At 49.4% G+C, this 20,321-nt stretch overlaps 1 protein-coding gene across 11 annotated transcripts in view; it reads left to right on the forward strand.

The window, feature by feature from the left end:
* The first annotated feature begins 4,642 nt into the window (after positions 1–4,642).
* PPM1B (protein phosphatase, Mg2+/Mn2+ dependent 1B) overlaps positions 4,643–20,321 on the forward strand; it is a 94,967-nt gene continuing 79,288 nt past the window's right edge. For 3 of the 11 annotated variants that reach the window (XM_043511883.1, XM_043511884.1, XM_038394473.2), the window contains exon 1: positions 4,703–4,919. The gene's annotated coding sequence lies outside the window, so the exon portion shown is untranslated. Of the gene's footprint in view, positions 4,920–20,321 lie in introns of all 11 variants that reach the window. The other 8 variants (XM_043511885.1, XM_038394474.2, XM_038394470.2 and 5 more) reach the window with 7 other exon arrangements.

Genomic DNA, 20,321 nt, shown 5'->3' on the forward strand with positions numbered 1-20,321 from the left:
ATATGGAGGTAAAAAGAAAAGGAGTACTTGTGGCACCTTAGAGACTAACAAATTTATTAGAGCATAAGCTTTCGTGAGCTACAGCTAAGGTAGAAGGTAAAAAATCCATTACAATCTACATACCACACAGACTATGCTGACAGCTTCTGCCACACACTCTCAAAGAAACTGCGGATCCACGTGATCAACATCCTCTACAGCAAAAAGGGAAAGATTAAGAATGAGCTCTCAAAACTGGATACTCTCATAAAGAACCAACCTTCCACACAAACTTCCTCATGGCTGGACTTCACAATAACTAGACAAGCCACTTACAACACACACTTTGCTTCTCTACAAAAGAAAAAGGACATTAAACTATCTAAACTACTACATGCCACAAGGGGCCACAACAGTGGTTCCTGTAACCCACCCAGCAATATTGTTAATCTATCCAACTATATTCTTAACCCGGCAGAAGAATCTGTCCTATCTCAGGGCCTCTCCTTTTGCCCCTCCACCCCCACGAACGTGTTTCAGTTCTGTGGTGACCTAGAATCCTATTTTCGACGTCTCTGACTCAAGGAATATTTCCAACACACCTCTGACCAACATATTAACCCACAGAGACCTTCCTACCAACACTACAAAAAGAAGGATTCTGGGTGGACTCTTCCTGAAAGTCGAAACAACAGACTGGACTTCTACATAGAGTGCTTCCGCCGACGTGCACAGGCTGAAATTGTGGAAAAGCAGCATGACTTGCCCCATAACCTCAGCCGTGCAGAACACAATGCCATCCACAGCCTCAGAAACAACTCTGACATCATAATCAAAAAGGCTGACAAAGGAGGTGCTGTCATCATCATGAATAGGTCGGAATATGAACAAGAGGCTAGTAGGCAGCTCTCCAACACCACTTTCTACAAGCCATTACCCTCTGATCCCACTGAGAGTTACCAAAAGAAACTACAGCATTTGCTCAAGAAACTCCCTGAAAAAGCACAAGAAGAAATCCGCACAGACACACCCCTAGAACCCTGACCTGGGGTATTCTATCTGCTACCCAAGATCCATAAACCTAGAAATCCTGCATGCCCCATCATCTCAGGCATTGGCACCCTGACAGCAGGATTGTCTGGCTATGTAGACTCCCTCCTCAGGCCCTAAGTTACCAGCACTCCCAGCTATCTTCGAGACACCACTGACTTCTTGAGGAAATTACAATCCATCGATGATCTTCCTAAAAACACCATCCTAGCCACTATGGATGTAGAAGCCCTCTACACCAACATTCCACACAAAGATGGACTACAAGCCGTCAGGAACAATATCCCCGATACTGTCAGGGCTAACCTGGTGGCTGAACTTTACCTCACCCATAACTATTTCACATTTGGGGATAATGTATGCCTTCAAATCAGCAGCACTGCGATGGGTACACGCATGGCCCCACAGTATGCCAACATTTTTATGGCTGACTTAGAACAACGCTTCCTCAGCTCTCGTCCCCTAATGCCCCTACTCTACTTGCGCTACATTGATGACATCTTCATCATCTGGACCCATGGAAGAGAAGCCCTTGAGGAATTCCACCATGATTTCAACAATTTCCATCCCACCATCAACCTCAGTCTGGACTAGTCCACACAGGAGATCCACTTCCTGGACACTACGGTGCTAATACACGATGGTCACATAAACACCACCCTATATCGGAAACCTACTGACCGCTATTCCTACCTACATGCCCCTAGCTTTCATCCAGATCATACCACACGGTCCATTGTCTACAATCATGCTCTACGATATAACCGCATTTGCTCCAACCTCTCAGACAGAGACAAACACCTACAAGATCTCTATCATGCATTCTTACAACTACAATACCCACCTGCTGAAGTGAAGAAACAGACTGACAGAGCCAGAAGAGTACCCGGAAGTCACCTACTACAGGACAGGCCCAACAAAGAAAATAACAGACCGCCATTAGCCATCACCTTCAGCCTCCAACTAAAACCTCTCCAATGCATTATCAAGGATCTACAACCTATCCCGAAGGACGATCCATCACTCTCACAGATCTTGGGAGACAGGCCAGTCCTTGCTTACAGACAGCCCCCCAACCTGAAGCAAATACTCACCAGCAACCACACACCACACAACAGAACCACAAACCCAGGAACCTATCCTTGCAACAAAGCCCGTTGCCAACTCTGTCCACATATCTATTCAGGGGACACCATCATAAGGCCTAATCACATCAGCCACACTATCAGAGGTTCGTTCACCTGCGCATCTACCAATATGATATATGTCATCATGTGCCAGCAATGCCCCTCTGCCATGTACATTGGTCAAACTGGACAGTCTCTCCGTAAAAGAATAAATGGACACAAATCAGACGTCAAGAATTATAACATTCAAAAACCAGTCGGAGAATACTTCAGTCTCTTCGGTCACTCGATTACAGACCCGAGGGTGGCTATCCTTCAACAAAAAAACTTCAAAAACAGACTCCAACGAGAGACTGCTGAATTGGAATTAATTTTCAAACTGGATACAATTAACTTAGGCTTGAATACAGACTGGGAATGGATGAGTCATTACACAAAGTAAAACTATTTCCCCATGTTATTTCTCCCCCCCATCCCACTCCCACACTGTTCCTCAGATGTTCTTGTTAACTGCTGGAAATGGCCTACCTTGCTCGTCACCATGAAAGGTTTTCCTCCTTTCCCCCCCCGCCGCTGTGATGGCTCATTTTAAGTGGTCACCCTCCTTACAGTGTGTATGATAAAACCCATTGTTTCATGTTCTCTGTGTGTGTATATCAATCTCCTCACTGTATTTTCCACCAAATGCATCCGATGAAGTGAGCTGTAGCTCACAAAAGCTTATGCTCAAATAAATTTGTTAGTCTCTAAGGTGCCACAAGCACTCCTTTTCTTTTTAAAAAAAGTTGACTCAAACTTCACACAAAGTTGGTGTTTTTGGAGTGCCCACACTGTAATCTATTATCTGTACAGTAGTATAAAATATTTCCTTTATTAATACTTTTTAGTCTCTAAGGTGCCTCCTTTTCTTTTTACGAATACAGACTAACACGGCTGCTACTCTGAAACCTCTCCTTACAGTGTGTATGATAAACCCATTGTTTCATGTTCTCTGTGTGTGTATATCAATCTCCCCTGTTTTTTTCCACCAAATGCATCCGATGAAGTGAGCTGTAGCTCACGAAAGCTTATGCTCAAATAAATTTGTTAGTCTCTAAGGTGCCACAAGTACTCCTTTTCTTTTTGGAAAGAATGAAGGAGGTGTGAAGGGCCGGTGCCTCAGGACACTATGCTGATCGCATGCTGTTACCAAAGATATTTAGGAGGCAACTTTGTATTTGAAAGGCGAGAGTTAAATTAACAGTTGCTTTGGCTGTATACTAGCTGCACAATTATAAGATGGTCTGAAAGGATGGCACTGGCGTGCTAAGGCAGTGGGTGGGCATACGACACACCCTATCCTATTATTGAAAACCACTGGTTGCAGCTGCTGTCAATCAAGTACCTCCCCTGTCCTCCTCCTCACTGTTGCTCTCGCAAAGCCCTGGGTTCAGCCTGCAGCGCGGGACCCCGAGGGCGGGCACCGGAGCAGGGCCCAGTCCTGCTCTGCCGGACAGCGTGCAGGCCAATGATCCGCTGGGCTGGCCCGCACGAGAGGTGCCCAGGGCCCCAGCCTCCTTCTCCCTTATGCCCTGGCCTTTCCCGCCTCTGCGCTGCGGCCCTTCGAGGCCGGGCGCCTCCGCCCCTGCCCCCTACTTGCGCTCCCGGCGGCACCCGAGGTGCGAAGCTCCGAAAGGCATTCCCTCCTCCCCTGCGGTGGGAGGCTGAACCACTCGCTCGCTGATTGGCTGGCGGTGATGTAATGGGCGAGCACATACGGGCATTTTTCATCACCTCTCCGACCCCTCTCTCCCCTTGCAGCTACCTGGGGAGGCCACCCTCTCCACCGCCCGCGCAGCCAATCACAGGGCAGAGCGGTCTGCCGTTGGGGGTGGGGGGAAACGCTCGCTTGTTTTTTCAAAGCCGACTTCGCTCTCGCCGTCTCCTTCGCCTCGTCCCTTCGGAGGAGTGATTGGCAGGCAGGCAGCCCAATGAGAGCAGGGATATTACAGCTACGTATGTACCCGCCCATTAGCAAGGCCGCTGTGAGGTATGGAAGGGAGATGGGATGTAATTGGATGACAGCATCAAGAGCCTATGGAGTGTGGGCGACGAACGTGCTGTGTGGGAGGAGGTTGGTGTTCGTGGAAGAGGCTGCGGGGGGAGGAGCGGTGGGTTTAACTGACAGCGACTCCCGTCAATCATGTCCAGGCTGCAGTGCCCGGGTAAAAAAGTGCGCAGAAGTAAGGAAGACGACAGGAGAGGCACTTGATTGACCGTAGCCGCGGCCAATAGCTTTCAGTACTAGGCTAGGGCATACGGCTATTGCCATCTGGACGGGCGGAGAGAGGCTGGGGCAACTGGTGAGTGGCAAAGGGGTTAACCAATGCCGCTTAGCATATGTGCAGCAGGCAGGCGTGTTGGCCAATGGGAGTCAGGAAGAGGTGGGATTAACTGAATGACAGACATGATAGCCAATAGAATTGGGCTGCCTAAATTGGCTTCCGAGACCGGGCTGTTGGGGGCGGATCGTTTCATCCCACACCCCCGCCTTTTGCATGCTGACGTGAGCGGCGGGAGGGGGAGGGCCCAGCATCGGGCGCTGGTAGAGGGGTTCCCAACATGTCGGTGCTGCTGGTTGCGTTCGGACTACGCGAGCGGGCGGCTGTTGCGGCGGGAGGAGGCCAACCAGGAGCGCCCGCAGCGTGAGCCCCAGCCAGCCACTCCCCGCACCGGGCCAGGCCGGCCCTCGGACACCGGGGCACAAACACTGCCCGCGGCCAGGTACAGGCCAGGGCCCGACTCGCCTAAGGGGCATTGCGGAGCGGGAGGCCTCTCCGCCGCGCCGGGAGCCCTCTCTCTGCGCGTACTGGGGGGCAGGCGGGGCCTGTGCGTGTGTAGGGGGGGAAGGGGACCGGTAGGCGGGGCCTGTGCGTGTGTAGGGGGGGGAAGCGGACGGGCAGGCGGGGCTGTGCTCGTGTGTACGGGGGGTGTAAAGGGCAGGCGGGCCCTGTGTGGGAAGGGGGGGAGGCGGTGCCTGTGTGTGTATTGTGGGAGGGGAACGAGGAAGGGGACAGGAACGTGTGTGTGTGTGTGTGTGTGTGTGTGTGTGGTAGGAGCCAGGCGAGGTCTGTGAGTGTGTATTGTGGGGGGAGTATAGGGAGCGGGCAGGCGGGGCCTGTGCGCGCATGTACTGCAGGGGGTAGGGCAGAAGGCGGGGTGTGTGTTTGGTGGGAGGGATACGGGGAAGGGTGCAGGATGTGTGTGAGTTAGGGGGCAGGCAGGGCCTGGGTATGGGGAGGCGGGGCCTGTTCGCGCACGTGCGTGTACTGGGGAGATATGGGGGTGGTAGGCAGGGCCTGGACTTGTGTGTGCTGGGAGGGTGGGGGGTATGCGTGCACGCCGGTATTGGACGAGAGTAGGGGGACAGGTGGGGCGTTTCCATGCGCACACGTGTATGTGGGGTATAAGGGATCTGTATCTATTGGGGGGTGGGTAAGGTGGCATGTGGGCCTGCGTTCCTATATTGACGGTACTGTGGTAAATGGATGGTCTATGCGAGCATGTGTGTATGTGCAGTGGGTGGGTTGGGTAGCAGCTGGGGGGGGGCGTGTGTGTTTATTGGCAGGTAGGGTGGCAACTGGGGGTGCCTGCCTATACTGGGGGGTGTGTAGAGTAGCCACTTGGGTGGGGTCCATCTGTACTGGGGGGGGCGCCTGCTTGCGCCTGTGCTTGTACTGGGGGGGGGCGGGTAGGGTGGCAACTGGGGAGGCCTGCCTGTGCTTGAACTGGGGTGGGGGCTGCTTGTGCCTGTACTCGGTGGGAGTGGGGGTAGAGCGGTAGGCGGGAGAGAGCCTACTTGCGCCTGTACTCATGGGGAGGGCCGCCTGCGCCTGTACTGAGGTGGAGTGGAAGGACCTGCATGTGTGTGTACTGGAGTGTGGGTAGGGCAGCAAGCGGGTGGACCTGCGTGCACTTGTATTTGGGGGCGGGTAGGGTGGCAGGCAGAAGGGCCAGGGATTAAGCAGAGCTGTTTGTGCATGTGCTTGGAGGATAAGGGAGAAGTGGCCTGTGTGTGCACTGCGGAGATAGTGGGAAAGGTGGCAGACAGGGCCTGTGGGTGTACTGGGGGAAAGGTAGGAGGTCCTGTGTGTTAGTAATTTTTTGGGGGGGCAGCTGTTCCTGTTTTTTTGGGGGGGGTGATGGGGTGGTTAGGCAGCGGGAGGGCCTATGTGCGCCTCTACTGAGCGGGGGTAGGCAATGGGAGGGCCTGCATGCACCTGTACTGGGGAGCGGGCAGCGCAGCAGTTGGGAGGCCAAGTACAGGCAGACGTGTGTATGTGCATTTGGGTCAGCAGGAGCAGGTGTTGCCTGTGCATGCATATGCACGTTGGAGAGGTGGGGGAAGTGTAGGCATGGTCAGTGTATGCTTGTGCTTTTTTGGAGGGGGAGGAGGTGGAGCCTGTCGGGGGGTGGGCATGTGCACATTTGGGGAGGCTGTGATGGGGGGAATGTGGCATGTGTGTCAGTAAAAAGAAAAGGAGTACTTGTGGCACCTTAGAGACTAACAAATTTATTTGAGCATAAGTTTTCATGAGCTACAGCTCACTTCATCGGATGCATGCAGTGGAAAATACAGTGGGGAGATTTATATACACAGAGAAAACGAAACAATGGGTGTTACCATACACACTGTAAGGAGAGTGATCACTTAAGATGACAGGTTAAGATGAGCTATTACCAGCAGGGGGGCGGGGGGGAGAAAACCTTTTGTAGTCATAATCAAGGTGGGCCATTTCCAGCAGTTGACAAGAACATCTGAGGAACAGTGGGGGGGTGGGAGGGGGGGGGAAATAACATGGGGAAATAGTTTTACTTTGCGTAATGACCCATCCACTCCCAGTCTCTATTCAAGCCTAAGTTAAGTGTATCCAGTTTGCAAATTAATTCCAATTCAGCAGTCTCTCGTTGGAGTCTGTTTTTGAAGTTTTTTTGTTGAAGGATAGCCACCCTCGGGTCTGTAATCGAGTGACCGGAGAGACTGAAGTGTTCTCCGACTGGTTTTTGAATGTTATAATTCTTGACGTCTGATTTGTGTCCATTTATTCTTTTATGTAGAGACTGTCCAGTTTGACCAATGTACATGGCAGAGGGGCATTGCTGTCACATGATGGCATATATCGCATTGGTAGATGTGCAGGTGAACGAACCCTTGAATATGTGGCTGATGTGGTTGGGTCCTATGATGGTGTCCCCTGAATAGATATGTGGACAGAGTTAACAACGGGCTTCGTTGCAAGGATAGATTCCTGGGTTAGTGGTTCTGTTGTGTGGTGTGTGGTTGCTAGTGAGTATTTGCTTCAGGTTGGGGGGCTGTCTGTAAGCAAGGACTGGCCTGTCTCCCAAGATCTGTGAGAGTAATGGGTCGTCCTTCAGGATAGGTTGTAGATCCTTGATGATGCGTTGGGGAGGTTTTAGTTGGAGGCTGAAGGTGATGGCTAGTGGCATTCTGTTATTTTCTTTGTTGGGCCTGTCCTGTAATAGGTGACATCTGGGTACTCTTCTGGCTCTGTCAATCTGTTTCTTCACTTCAGCAGGTGGGTATTGTAGTTGTAAGAATGCATACTAGAGATCTTGTAGGTGTTTGCCTCCGTCTGAGGGGTTGGAGCAAATGTGGTTAGATCGTAGAGCTTGGCTTTAGACAATGGATCATGTGGTGTGATCTGGGTGAAAGCTAGAGGTATGTAGGTAGGAATAGCAGTCAATAGGTTTCCGATATAGGGTGGTGTTTGTGACTATCCTGTATTAGCACTGTAGCGTCCAGGAAGTGGATCTCTTGCGTGGACAAGTCCAGACTGAGGTTGATGGTGGGATGGCAATTGTTGAAATCCTGGTGGAATTCCTCAAGGGCTTCTTTTCCATGGGTCCAGATGATGATGTCATCAATGTAGCGCAAGTAGAGTAGGGACATTAGGGGACAAGAGCTGAGGAAGCGTTGTTCTAAGTCAGCCATAAAAATGTTGGCATACTGTGGGGCCATGCGGTACCCATCGCAGTGCCGCTGATTTGAAGGTATACCTTGTCCCCAAATGTGAAATAGTTATGGGTAAGGACAAAGTCACAAAGTTCAGCCACCAGATTTGCCATGACATTATTGGGGATACTGTTCCTGACATCCCATTATTGGGGATATTAGTCCATCTTTGTGTGGAATGTTGGTGTAGAGGGCTTCTACATCCGTAGTGGCCAGGATGGTGTTTTCAGGAAGATCACCAATGGATTGTAGTTTCCTCAGGAAGTCAGTGGTGTCTCGAAGTCAGTGTGTGTTTGGAGGGGGCATTGGGAGATAGGGCCTATGCACGTGTGTCCGTGGGTTTTGGAGGGAGGAGGAGGGGGCGCTGTGGCTGTGGGAGTCAGGGCCTGTGCATGCATTTTGGGTGCAGGGCTGTGGTGAGAGGTGGAGCCTGCACATGTTTTGGTGGAGCAGCAGTGGCTACAGGCAGGGTCTGTGTGTGTCCATGCATTTCAGGTGTTGGTGATGGCTGTCAGCATCTGTGCATGTGTGTACATGGTGGTGGTGGTGGCGACCTGTGTATGTGCGTATTGGGGTGGTAGTAGGCAGATAGGTCCTGTGTGTATGTGTGGGAGGAAGAAGGGGCATGTGATAGTGAGGCCTGAATGTTTGTTGGGAGGGGAGGCTGGCAGGTTAGGCTTGTAAGTGTACTGAGGTGTCGATAGGGGGAAAGTGGCACACCTGCCAGCCTGTGTATTTACTAGGGGTGGGAGGGTAGGAGTAAAGATCTGTGTACACTGGGAGTGAGAGTTTAGGAGGAAAATGCCAGGCTGGTTGCCTGGCCTGTGTGTGTGTATGGGTGGGTTTAAGGGGAAGGCGGCAGGCATGTCTGTTCATAGGCAGGGAAAGTGACTGTCTGGTTGGTAGGCAGGCTGACTTCTGAGTGTTTTGGGCGGTGGAGGAAAGTGGCTGGCATGTAAGAAATGCCTATGAGTGTATGGGGGTGAGGTGGCAGGGAGGTTGGCAGGCATACCTGGAAGTGCATGGTGGAGGAAGGGGGCTGGCAGACATTGGGAGAGAGGAGGAGTAAAGTGGCAGACAGGCACCATAAAAATCAAAGTTTTTATTTAAATTGGATAATTTTTTGTTTTTAATTTTATAATTTTTACTTTTTTAAAAGCAAACCTCTTCAAAATAAAATCTGAATTTAATACAAAATGGTAAGGCCTGAATTTTATAACCTCTTAAAACATTTAAATGAAATAAATATGCTGAATCCATGAGCTTCTATCAAAAACTTTGAGTTAAGAGTTTTTTTTCTGTATAAAGAAAGAATCAGGAAAACAATTTAACTTTTGAGGTCAAGGTTTATAAATATGGCACAATAGGTCATGTAGTGTATTAAGGGCTTGTTTTGTTGAGTAAGCATACATTTTATATGCTGTTTGGTGTATTTAAATTCCGGTTACCATCCTAATGCAGCTTGTATGAGCAGACAGTTAATTATATAATAAGCAGTATATCATTCATAGTTTCCTTACGTACTAAAAGTGTACAGTTAATAAGAATCTGAAAATATTGTGCTATGTTATTGCTTAAATAAATGTATATAGCTATAGTGTACCCTCCTAGGTAGCAAAAAAATGTACCAAATGTAGTGTAAAGGCTCTGTTTAGTTGTAAATCAACATGTATTAGTGGTTATATCAACCAATGAGAGTGCTCCTTTCTTTAGAAAATTACTGAAGTACAAATGAAAAGGTTGATTAAAATTTATTTAAATTTAGGGTTTCTACTTGGTGATTTACATAATGATTTAAATCAGTGGCTTAAATTAATCCACCCTACAGGCAGGCTTCTGTTGTATGAGGTGAGGGAAAAGAAAGTGGCAGGCAGGCTTCTGTGTGTATGGGAGTGGAAAGGTAGGAGGCAGGCCTTTGTGTGACTTGGGATGTAGGAAATGACAGGCCTCTGTAACTATTCCGTGAGAGGAAGAGTTGTTGGGGGGGGGTACTGATAGGTAGGCAGGCCGGCCTGTTTATATTAGGGGGGTGGTGAGTCAGGACTTTGTGTGTATTGGGGGGCCAGAGGTCATAGGAAGACAGGCAGGCATGTGTCTTTATTTCTGGGGTTAGATGGCTAGCTGGCAGGAAAGCAAGGCAATCTTGTGTGGTTTTGGGGTTTTTTCGGGAGGAGGTAGCAGTTAGGCAGGCAGGGTTTGTGTATGTTTTCTTTGGTGGGGAGTGCATTGTGTATCGAGACAGGAAAGGTGACAAGCAGGCAGGTCTGTTTGTGTATTGAGGTGGTAGTCAGGTGGTTTATGTATTGGGGGGCAGTCGATCTCTGAGTATATTGGGGCAGAGGCACATATGATGACAAAGCAGGCCTGTGCATGTCTGGATTGGAGTGGTGGTGGCAGAGAGGCAGACTTCGCATTTTTTTTGGGGCGACGTGGCTGGTAGATAAGCATGTCTGTGTATGGTAGTGGTGGGAAGTCATGCCTGTGTTTGTGCTGAAGTGATGGAGATAGCTGGTAGGCAGGCCGGTCTGTGTGTGTGTGGGTGGTGGGATGCTGTAAGAAGGCCTCTGTGTATTGATGGGGTGAGGAGGTGGCAGGCAGGCACACCTCCGTGTATTCTTGAATGGCTGGCAGGTAGGCTGGATGGGTGATGTGTGTCTCTTGGGTGGTGGGCTGGGCTGTGTGTGGTTATCAGGGGATGGTAGCCAGGCTTATTTTGGGGAATGGCAAGGAAGCAGCTGTGGGCTGTGCTGTGCAAAAGCATTGTGGGGGCAGGAGAGAGGAATTGGTGGGTGGACAGGGTTGTGTGGGCATTGATATAGGGGCAAGGTAGACAGGGCTGTGTGAGCATTTGGGGCTGGGTGGAGAGGGAGGACTAGATGTGCATTTAGGACTGATGGAGGGGATGTAGTGGATAGGTGGGCATTGTAGTTGGGGGAGAGGGGAGACAGGGTAGGCTGGGCAGTGTATGGGCATTTGAGGATAGGGGTGTGCTGTGTGTGGGCATTTGGGGCTGGAGGAAGGGGACAGGCATTTGGGGTGGGGAGGCAGGTGGGCCAGTATGTGTTTTGGGTGGAAATTGAAGACAGGTTGGTGTGTGTGTTTGTTGGGCTGGGGACATCTGTCAGGCAGGTAGGGAAGCTTGTTTGTGTGTGTATTTGGGGAGGAGGCAGGCAGTCTGGTGGGGCCTGTGTGTGTATTGTGAGGTGGGGTGGCAGCAGGGGACTCGGAGGTGGGTCTGAGTACGTATTGAAGGGAGGCTGGCAGGCCTGTGCACGTTTTCTGGCAGTCTGTAGTGGGTGGGCAGTGAGACTGGCTGGGCCTGTATAGGGGGTAAGTGTGGCTGGTGGGCTTATGCATGTATTCTGTGGTGGGAAAGAGGTGGTGATATGGGGCTCTGTGCGCGCTTTTTAGGGAGGAAGTAGGGAGGTGGTCAGATTGCAGCCAAGCAGGTGGGTCTACTTTTGGTGGATTGAGGTTTGTGGTTCTTTTTCATGCCTGATGCATGTGTGGCCAACCATCCTCCAAGGGAGCTGAATTCCATAGAATCTGGTTCATGGCCTGTACGGTAACCACTCTCACCAAGATGTCTTTCCGAATCTTGTCCAATAATGCCAGCCTCTATATGAACAGTTAAGTTTTTCTCATCTATCCAGAGAATTCGGGGGTTTTTGACGTATCCAGTGAAACAATAGTTCTTCTCTCATATGCAGGACATTCAAGAGCACTAGAAACACTTGTTCCTCCACCAAATGGTATTATGCAAAGATTATGTTTGTAGGCTAGTTCCACAATTTTAACTACGTCATCATGGCAACCTGGCTATGCAATTATATCGGGAATTCGTTTAAACATTCCTTCCCTTAGCACAAATATCTCGTGTAGGCAGTGACATGAGCACTGAACACCCTATGTTCTGCTTCCTGTAAATATGAAATTTTAGTGGCTCTAAGACTTTGAAGAAATTCTTCATTTAGAATAGATGGGGCAGGCAGGCTAGTCTGCCTGTGTACTGGGTGTTGGTTGGTAGGTGGGGGTGTGTCTTGGGGGCAAGGAGAGAATCTGGGGGACATGAGTGTTTTTCAGGGTGATACTAGGAGCTGGGAGGTCTGTATTGCCCTGGGGAGGGGAGAGAGGAGGCCTTTTAAATATTGGGAATAGAAGGGGCAGCTGGGATGCCTGTGTCAAGGAGAAGAATTGGTGGGGGGGATGTCTATAGCATGGGAGTAAGAACAGGAGAAGCTGAAGGCTTATGCAGGTTGAGAAGAGGGAAGGAAGAATAGGAGAAGCTTTGGGGGAGCAGTGGTGGTTGGGAAGTGGGTGAGAGTTAGGAGAAGCTTGTGGGTGACTGGGGTATGTATTGGGGGAGGAGAAGTTGGGGTGCCTTGTGTGCATGTATGGGGAGGGTTGTGTGTATTGTATTACCTGCCTTGGCTCCATGCCGCTCCCGGAAGAAGCCGGCATTATCCTTGCAGCCCCTGGTGAGGGTAGAGGCAGGGGGTCTTTGTGTGCTGCCCTCATGCCGACTCTGTGAGCTGCAGGGGCCGTGCTTGCGGGATGTGGTGCATGGAGGCCCCCTGCCTAGGAGCTGCTGCCAGAGGTATGTGCCAGTTGCTTTTGGGAGCCACCCCAGGTATTTTCTGACCCTCTCCTGCCCCAGTCCACACCCCCTCCCACACCCTGCATTCCCTCCCAGAGCCTGCAACCTGCATTCCCTCCTGCCCCAGCCCAGAGCCTGCACTCCTTCCCAGATCCCGCACACCAACCCCATACCCCAGCCTGGTGAAAATGAGTGGGGGGGGAGAGAGAGGATGGGGGTGGGGCCTCAAAGGGGCAGGATAGGCGCAGGGTAAGGGTCTTTGGATTTGCGTGATTAGACAGTTGGCAACCCTAAGGCCTGTATATTTTTATTATGGGGGCTGAGGAAAGTGGTGGGAAATCCTATGAGCGTGTTATGGGATTGGGTGTCAGATGGATGGTTTATGTGGCATGTGGATTGATTTAAATCAAAGCAATTTTAAATCACCGATTTCCATCTTGTTTTTGAATTTGAACTTTTCCTAAAGAAAGATTGATTCTCATTGGTTGGAAACTATTAAGACACGTTGATTTGCAACTAAATATAGCCTTTTCACTTAAATGTAGTTTTTTGGCTAACTAAGAGGATATATTATATTTATATATCTATTTAAGCAATTATATGGCTTATGTACATTTATTCAGTTTCTCAATTGTGGTATTTTAATATGTTAGAAAATGGGTTCTGTTTGGATGGAGATTTGCGTTTAAAATTCACAAATAGCATTGAAAATTTTTTATTAAAGTATCTTAAACCTATTTTTTTCTTATGTAAACAGCACATTTATCAAAACATGTTTAAAACAGTCTGTCTTATTAAACAAAAGTATTATCTGTAGGTAGTGAGTTGACCTGATTGTTTCCAGTCACCATGTCCTTCAGAATTTTAGAACTGATAGGTCTCATCCTGTCACACACTTAGGGTATGTCTACACTACGAGATTAGGTCGATTTTTATTGATTTTTTAGACATCAGTTTTATACAGTTGATTGCATATGTCCCCACTAAGCTGCCCATTAGAATTCTGGGTTAAGCTCCCAATGCCTCATGGGGCAAAAACATTGTCTCAGGTGGTTTCGAATACGTCGTCAGTCGCCCTTCCCTTCGTGAAAGCAACAGCAGACAATCGTTTCGTGCCTTTTTTCCTGGGTTACCCGTGCAGATGCCATACCACAGCAAGCATGGAGCCTGCTCAGCTCACCGTCCGCTGCTGTTGTGAGCATTGTAAACACTTCACACATTATCCTGAAGTATATGCAGAACTGGGCTAAGACACCAGCACGAGGAGGATTTTGATGAGGACATGTACACATACGTTCCTGAAAGCACAGGCTATGGCAATTGGGATATCATGGTGGCAGTGGGGCTCGTTGATACAGTCGAACGCCAATTCTGGGTCAGGCAAGCAAACACAGACTGGTGGGACCGCATAGTGTTGCAGGTATGGGATGATTCACAGTGGCTGCGAAATTTTTGCATGCGTAAGGCCACTTTCCTGGAACTCTGAGTTGCTTTCCCCTGTCCTGAAGCACAGGAATACAAAGCTGAGAGCTGCCCTGACAGTTGAGAAGCGAGTGGCGATAGCCCTGTGGAATCTTGCAGTGCCTGACTGCTACTGGACAGTAGGGAATCAATTTGGAGTGGGCAAGTCTACTGTGTGGGTTGTTATGATCCAAGTAACCAATGCAATCGTTGACGTTCTGTTATCAAGGGTAGTGACTATGGGAAATGTGCAGGTCATGCTGGATGGCTTTGCTGTAATGGGGTTCCCTAACTGTGGTAGGGCGATAGACAGAACGCATATCCCATCTTGGCACCAGACCACCTTGCCAACCAGTATGTGAACCGCAAGGGGTACTTCTCAGTGGTGCTGCAAACACTGGTGGATCACAAGGAACGTTTCACCGACATCAACGTCGGATGGCTGGGAAAGGTGCATGACGCTCACATACTTAGGAATTCCAGGCTGTTCGAGTAGCTGCAAGAAGGGACTTGCTTCCCAGACCAGAAAATTACCATTGGGGATGTTGAAATGTCAATAGTTACCCTTGGGGACCCAGCCTACCCCTTGCTCCCATGGCTCATGAAGCCTACGCAGACAGCCTGGACAGTAGTAAGGAGCAGTTCAACTTTTGGCTGAGCAAGTGCAGAATGGTGGTAGAATGTGCCTTTGGACATTTAAAAGCTTGCTGGCGTTGTTTGCTGACTAGGTCAGACCTCAGCGCAACCAGCATTCCCATTGTTATTGCTGCTTGCTTTGTGCTCCATAATATCTGTGAGAGTAAGAGGGAGAGGTTTATGGCGGGGTGGGAAGTTGAGGTAAATCACCTGGCGTCTTGAGTTTTGAGTAGCCAGACACCAGGGTGATTAGAAGAGCACAGCAAGATGCACTGTGCATCAGAGAGGCTTTGAAAACCAGTTTAATGACTGACCAGGCTACGATGTGACAGGTGTGTGTTTCTCCATGATGCAAACCCACTCCCTTTGTTGATTTTAATTCCCTATAAGCCAGCCACCCTCCCTTCTTCGAAATAAAGTAACTATTGTTTTGAAACCATGCATTCTTTCTTTATTAATTTAAAAAAAGAAGAGGAGATAACAGGCAAGGCAACCCTGGTGGGTTGGGGGGAGGACAAGGTCACATTGTTTATTGTAGCCACACTAAAAATCAGAGTGTTTGAATGACAGCCTTCTGTTGCTTGGGCCATCCTCTGGAGTGGATTGGCTGGGTGCCTGGAGCCTTCTCTCTCTTCTCCCCTCCCCCCCTGGTGTTCTTGGGCATCTGGGTGAAGTGGATATGGAACTTGGGGAGGAGGGCATGTGGTTATACAGTGGATGGAGCGGGGGGCTGTGCTCTTGTTGGCTTTCCTACAGCTCCAGAGACGCTTCATCATGTCCGTTTGCTCCTCCGTTAGCCTCAGCATCACATCCTGCCTCCGCTCTTTGCGCTCACTTAATTCTTTCCTGGCCTCCGCCACTGAAAGCCTGCATGCTTTAAGCTGTGCCGTATCAGTGCAGGAGGACTGCGTGAGCTCGGAAAACACATCATTGTGAGTGCGTTTCTCCTCCCCCCCGCACTTCTAATCTGCTATAGCCTCGGGATGGAGATGATAGGGGGAGCGTAGAAACATTTGCACCTGGAGGGAGATAAAAAGGGAGGGTAAAATTTAAGATGATACATTTCTTAGACCAAAAGGAAGACTTTCACAGTGAATCAAGCCAATTCACAGCAGACAGCAGTCGCATTTTGCCTTTTATATTGAGAGCCTGCGGGTATGGTGACGCCACACACGGCTGGGCAACAGAATTTGGTTTCCAGGCAGCCGTGGTAAGCTTTTTGGTATGCGGGGTTGGCTTCTTGCGCCTCCATAACATGTGGGAATGTTTTCAAACTGAAGCGCTCTCCTTTCCAGAGTAAGAAATAGATTGGGTTTCACATTTAAAAGCAGGTGTTGCGTGGCTATTTTCTGGGATGATTCCTTTTAGCCAAGCGCAAACAGCCCAGGATGAATGGGGTCTTTTTACTGTTCCCTTTGTGCTGCAATGATTCCAGAATACTTGCTACTGGCTTGGCGTGGTAAAGTGTCCTACCGTGGAGGATGAAATAAGGCAGCCCTCTCCAGAAACCTTCTGCAAAGGTTTTTAGAGTACCTCCAGGAGAGCTTCGTTGAGATGTCCCTAGAAGATTCCTGCTCCATCCAAAGACATGTGAACAGAGTTTTCCAGTAGCTGTACTGGCTGCGAATGCATCCCAATTCTTCGGGGCAAATCAAACATTAAACATTATTGCTTTTAAACCCTGTACTGTAGTTACAAATGTGCACTCCCCAGAGTTGCCTTTTCCAGCTTCAGGGTCGGGGATCCTGCCTTGGGAGGGTATTGGCTCCAGGATGATGAAAAGGTCCTGGCTGCTGGGGAGAACGGATTCAGTGCTCGCCTGCTGCGCATTCTCCTTCTCCTTCTCATCCACAAAATCCTTCTCCCGGTTGCATCAGACTCCCCCCCCGCAGGTGTCCACGGACAGTGATGGGATAGTGGTAGGGTACCCCACTAAAATGCCATGCAGCTGATCATAGAAGCAGCATGTATGGGACTCTGACGTGTGAGATTTGGGCAAATTTTGCATTTCTTCTTTTTGATCGGAGTTCGACCTGCACAGATGCTTCTCCCCATAGAGCAATCAGATCTAGCGTCTCCCTTTTGGTCCATTGTGGAGCTCGTTTGCGATTCTGGGGGGACTGCAACCCTGTGCTGCTGAGTTTGCCACACTGACCAAACAGGAAATGAAATTAAAAAGTTCCCGGGGTTTTCCTGTGTACCTGGCTAGTGCATCAGAGTTCAAAGTGCTGTCCAGAGTGGTCGCAATGGAGTACTCTGGGATAGCTCCCGGAGGCCAATCCCATCGATTTGCGTCCGCACTACCCCAAATTTGACGCAGCACTACTCCCCTCGTCGGGGAGGAGTACAGAAGTCTATTTTAAGAGCCCTTTAGGTCGACGGAATGGGGTTGGTTGTGTAGACGCAGTCATTTTTAAATCGACCTAACGCAGCTAAATTCAACCTAACCCTGTAGTGTAAACCAGACCTTAGACTTGGTCTATACTACAGAGTTAGGTCAACATAAGGCAGCTTATGTTGACCTAACTATGTCAGTTTCTACACTACAGCCTTGCTCCTGCCAATGTAACTGACATCATAATTGCACCTCCATGAGAGGCATAGGGCTTTTGTTGGTGTAGTTAGGGCAATGTACTATCTGTGTATCAGCTGTTGGCTGTCTTGTTGGACAGCTGGGAGTGGGGAGGCGAGAAGCCCATGGTACAGCTAGGCTCCTGGTGGAGAGCTGCATGGTGGTGAGAGCCAGGACTCTCACCACCCAACACTGCCTCTCTTCATGTTGGTGGAAGCACTCTTGGTAAAGACACACCACGGACCGAAGGAGGATAGTGTGGACATCAGCCACCACAGTACTTACTTTTACTCCTGAGGGAATTCTGCACCAAAAAATTAAAAATTCTGTGCCAAAAATAAATTATGCACACAATATTTTAAAATTCTGCAAAATTCTGTGAATTTTATCTGTCAGTAAATACATGTCGCTCCAGCATGGCAGTGTGGAGCACAGGTCACTGGCTGCACTGAGGTGGGAGATAACTGAAGCCACCACCTTCCTTTGTACAGGGACTGTGAGGCTGCACCCAACCCTGACATAGTGCAAGGGCTGGACCTGGTCCAGAAACACCTCAGGGTCCTGCCCCTCTCCACCAGGTGTGGGTGGGCATGCTCATCCCAGCAGGATCCAAGTGTGGAGGGGCTTAGTGTGGGGGGATCTTGGTGTGGTGTGAGGCTTCTGTGTGAGGCAATCTGGATGCAGGTGGCTCAGTGGGAGATCTGGATGCACAGGGGATCATTGGGGGGTTCTGGGTGCAGGGGCACTGGGACTCTGCAGGGGATCCAGGGGAAGCTGGTTGGGGGGTCTGGGTGTAGGGAGATGGGGCAGAGGGTAGGATGTGGGGGTGGGTGAGGGCTCTGTCTGGGAGGATGGACTGGCTAAGGGGCTTGAGGTGCAGGCTCCCCCAGGGCTGGGACCAGAGAACCGCCCGCCCCATCCCAGCCCTCTTCCCGTCGGCAGAAGCTTCAGGGAAGAGGTGTTTATCTTCTGCCGGCAGCAGCCCTGCATGTCTCAACTTGCACCTCTCCTCAGTCTCCACTCACTCCCTACCTCTCTCCTCTCCAGGCCACTGTAGCTGCGCACCTTCATGGCCCCTTATAGCCTGCTGCGCAGCCGCGCATCTTAGAGTGAACTTAGGTGATATCATTTTGACAGCTATATGTTCACCAGCAGGGCTGGAATGTTTACAGCTACCACACAGACCTTTGCCCCTTGAGCTAATGAAATAACTGATAGCAATAGTAGGTTGTTGTCCTCTTATGTGGACCAGCAGTAGAGGGGCATGGGACACTGTGCCCCAGTGGGTTTCACAGATATTTGCTGAAAGATGAAGAGATTCAGGAATCTTGGGTTATTCAAGGAAGTGTACTCTAGTGGCCACAGATCTTTCTGCCTATTCCCCTCAAGCTTGACCCCTCCTGATTGAATCCTTCCAACCTATCCCAGTCTCATCTCTTCCACACTCATAGCTCTTTGTCCTGGTTGCATTCTCATTGCCTAATCAGTCACTCTCTGATCCTCAGACTTCTCAGCCCAGTCTCTCATGCAAGTTTTAATCGTATCCATTCAGATGTCCCATCCAGTTTCTCCCTACTGTGCTCCCAGTTCCAGTATCCTTGCTTAGCCAGTCCTTGTTCCCCACACTCCTTCCAGGGTCTTCATCCAGTCTTTCCCTCACCCTGGCCTCTAGTTGCCTCTTTCCCCACTTAACTTGTATGTCTCCATTGGTTCCCAGTTGCTTCCTCCTTGCTCCAGATAGTTCCAGTCTTACCTTTGGCTCCTCATCTGATCTCAGCCCCCTCCCTCCCCATCTCCTTGTCTAGCTAGTCTCCCTTTTATCCCCCCTGCAGTTGTCAGGCAGCTTGTATTAGCACAGGGGAGAGATGCTTCCTGCTCTCGTTTCTGGTGTCTGGTGCAATCTGCAGAAGCCCAGAGCTGTAATTGCAGGGAAATTGCTGTTGAGCCCTGGGCTGGAGCATGCCCATTGTGGACAGAAACTTGAGGAAATTTAACTGTGAAGCTCTAGCAAATTGCCATTGAACAAGAGGCAACTGCAACTCATGAAGAGCTTATTACTGTGCCAAATGTGGGTGAAGTTTTATGGGGACAATAAAATACACATCCCTGACACAAAGCATGGATGTGGTAGAGCTTCTCAAAGAGAGTCATCAGAATTTAACATGGGCAAAACAATGTGTTTTTTCTTAATCCTATTCTCAAATGGCTGAATTGTTTTGGCTGAAGTTTCGAATTCCAACCAAGGCAGACACCTGACATGGAAAACTTCTCTCCAAATGGTTAGTGTTTGGCAAAATTATAAGCAATTGAAGACAGGATCTTTTTAATGGGAAATGTGGGGCAGTCTTAGTAAGTTGGTGCTACCAGTCCTGCTTTAATATGATTATTGGTGAAGCTGTGTGGCCATATGTGGGGGAATTTGTGGGTTCTGAATGGGAATCCAAGAGGGTGAATTGAGACACACGATACTACAGGAAGAATACAAATGTATGAAGTGCTGCCAAGTGTGATTGCACAAGAAATGAAGAAAACTGAAAAACTTTGTGCAGGGGAGGCAGAAAGGTAGAGTAGGGGACGCGATGTTGCAATTCAGGTCAATTTCAGTTCAAATTTCTTTGTTGGCATGATAGGATATACAAGCACTGCCAAAGTATTGCTGCTTCAAATTCCCCAAAATTCTTTTTTTGTTAGAACCTTCCTAAGCCTCTGTAGACCATTAGCAATGCTATATGCATTTTTGTGAAAGAATTTTGAACTAGATACTACATTAAGATCCTGCTGGTGTAAAGATTTGGCCATTACCAAATATGGAGAAACAGTTTTCTGTTAAACTAATTGGAGGCATTTAGTCAAGAGAAGTATATCTTACATTCAATAATACTATCT

This window comes from Dermochelys coriacea, chromosome 3 (assembly GCF_009764565.3).
Source record: "Dermochelys coriacea isolate rDerCor1 chromosome 3, rDerCor1.pri.v4, whole genome shotgun sequence".
Lineage (NCBI taxonomy): Eukaryota > Metazoa > Chordata > Testudines > Dermochelyidae > Dermochelys > Dermochelys coriacea.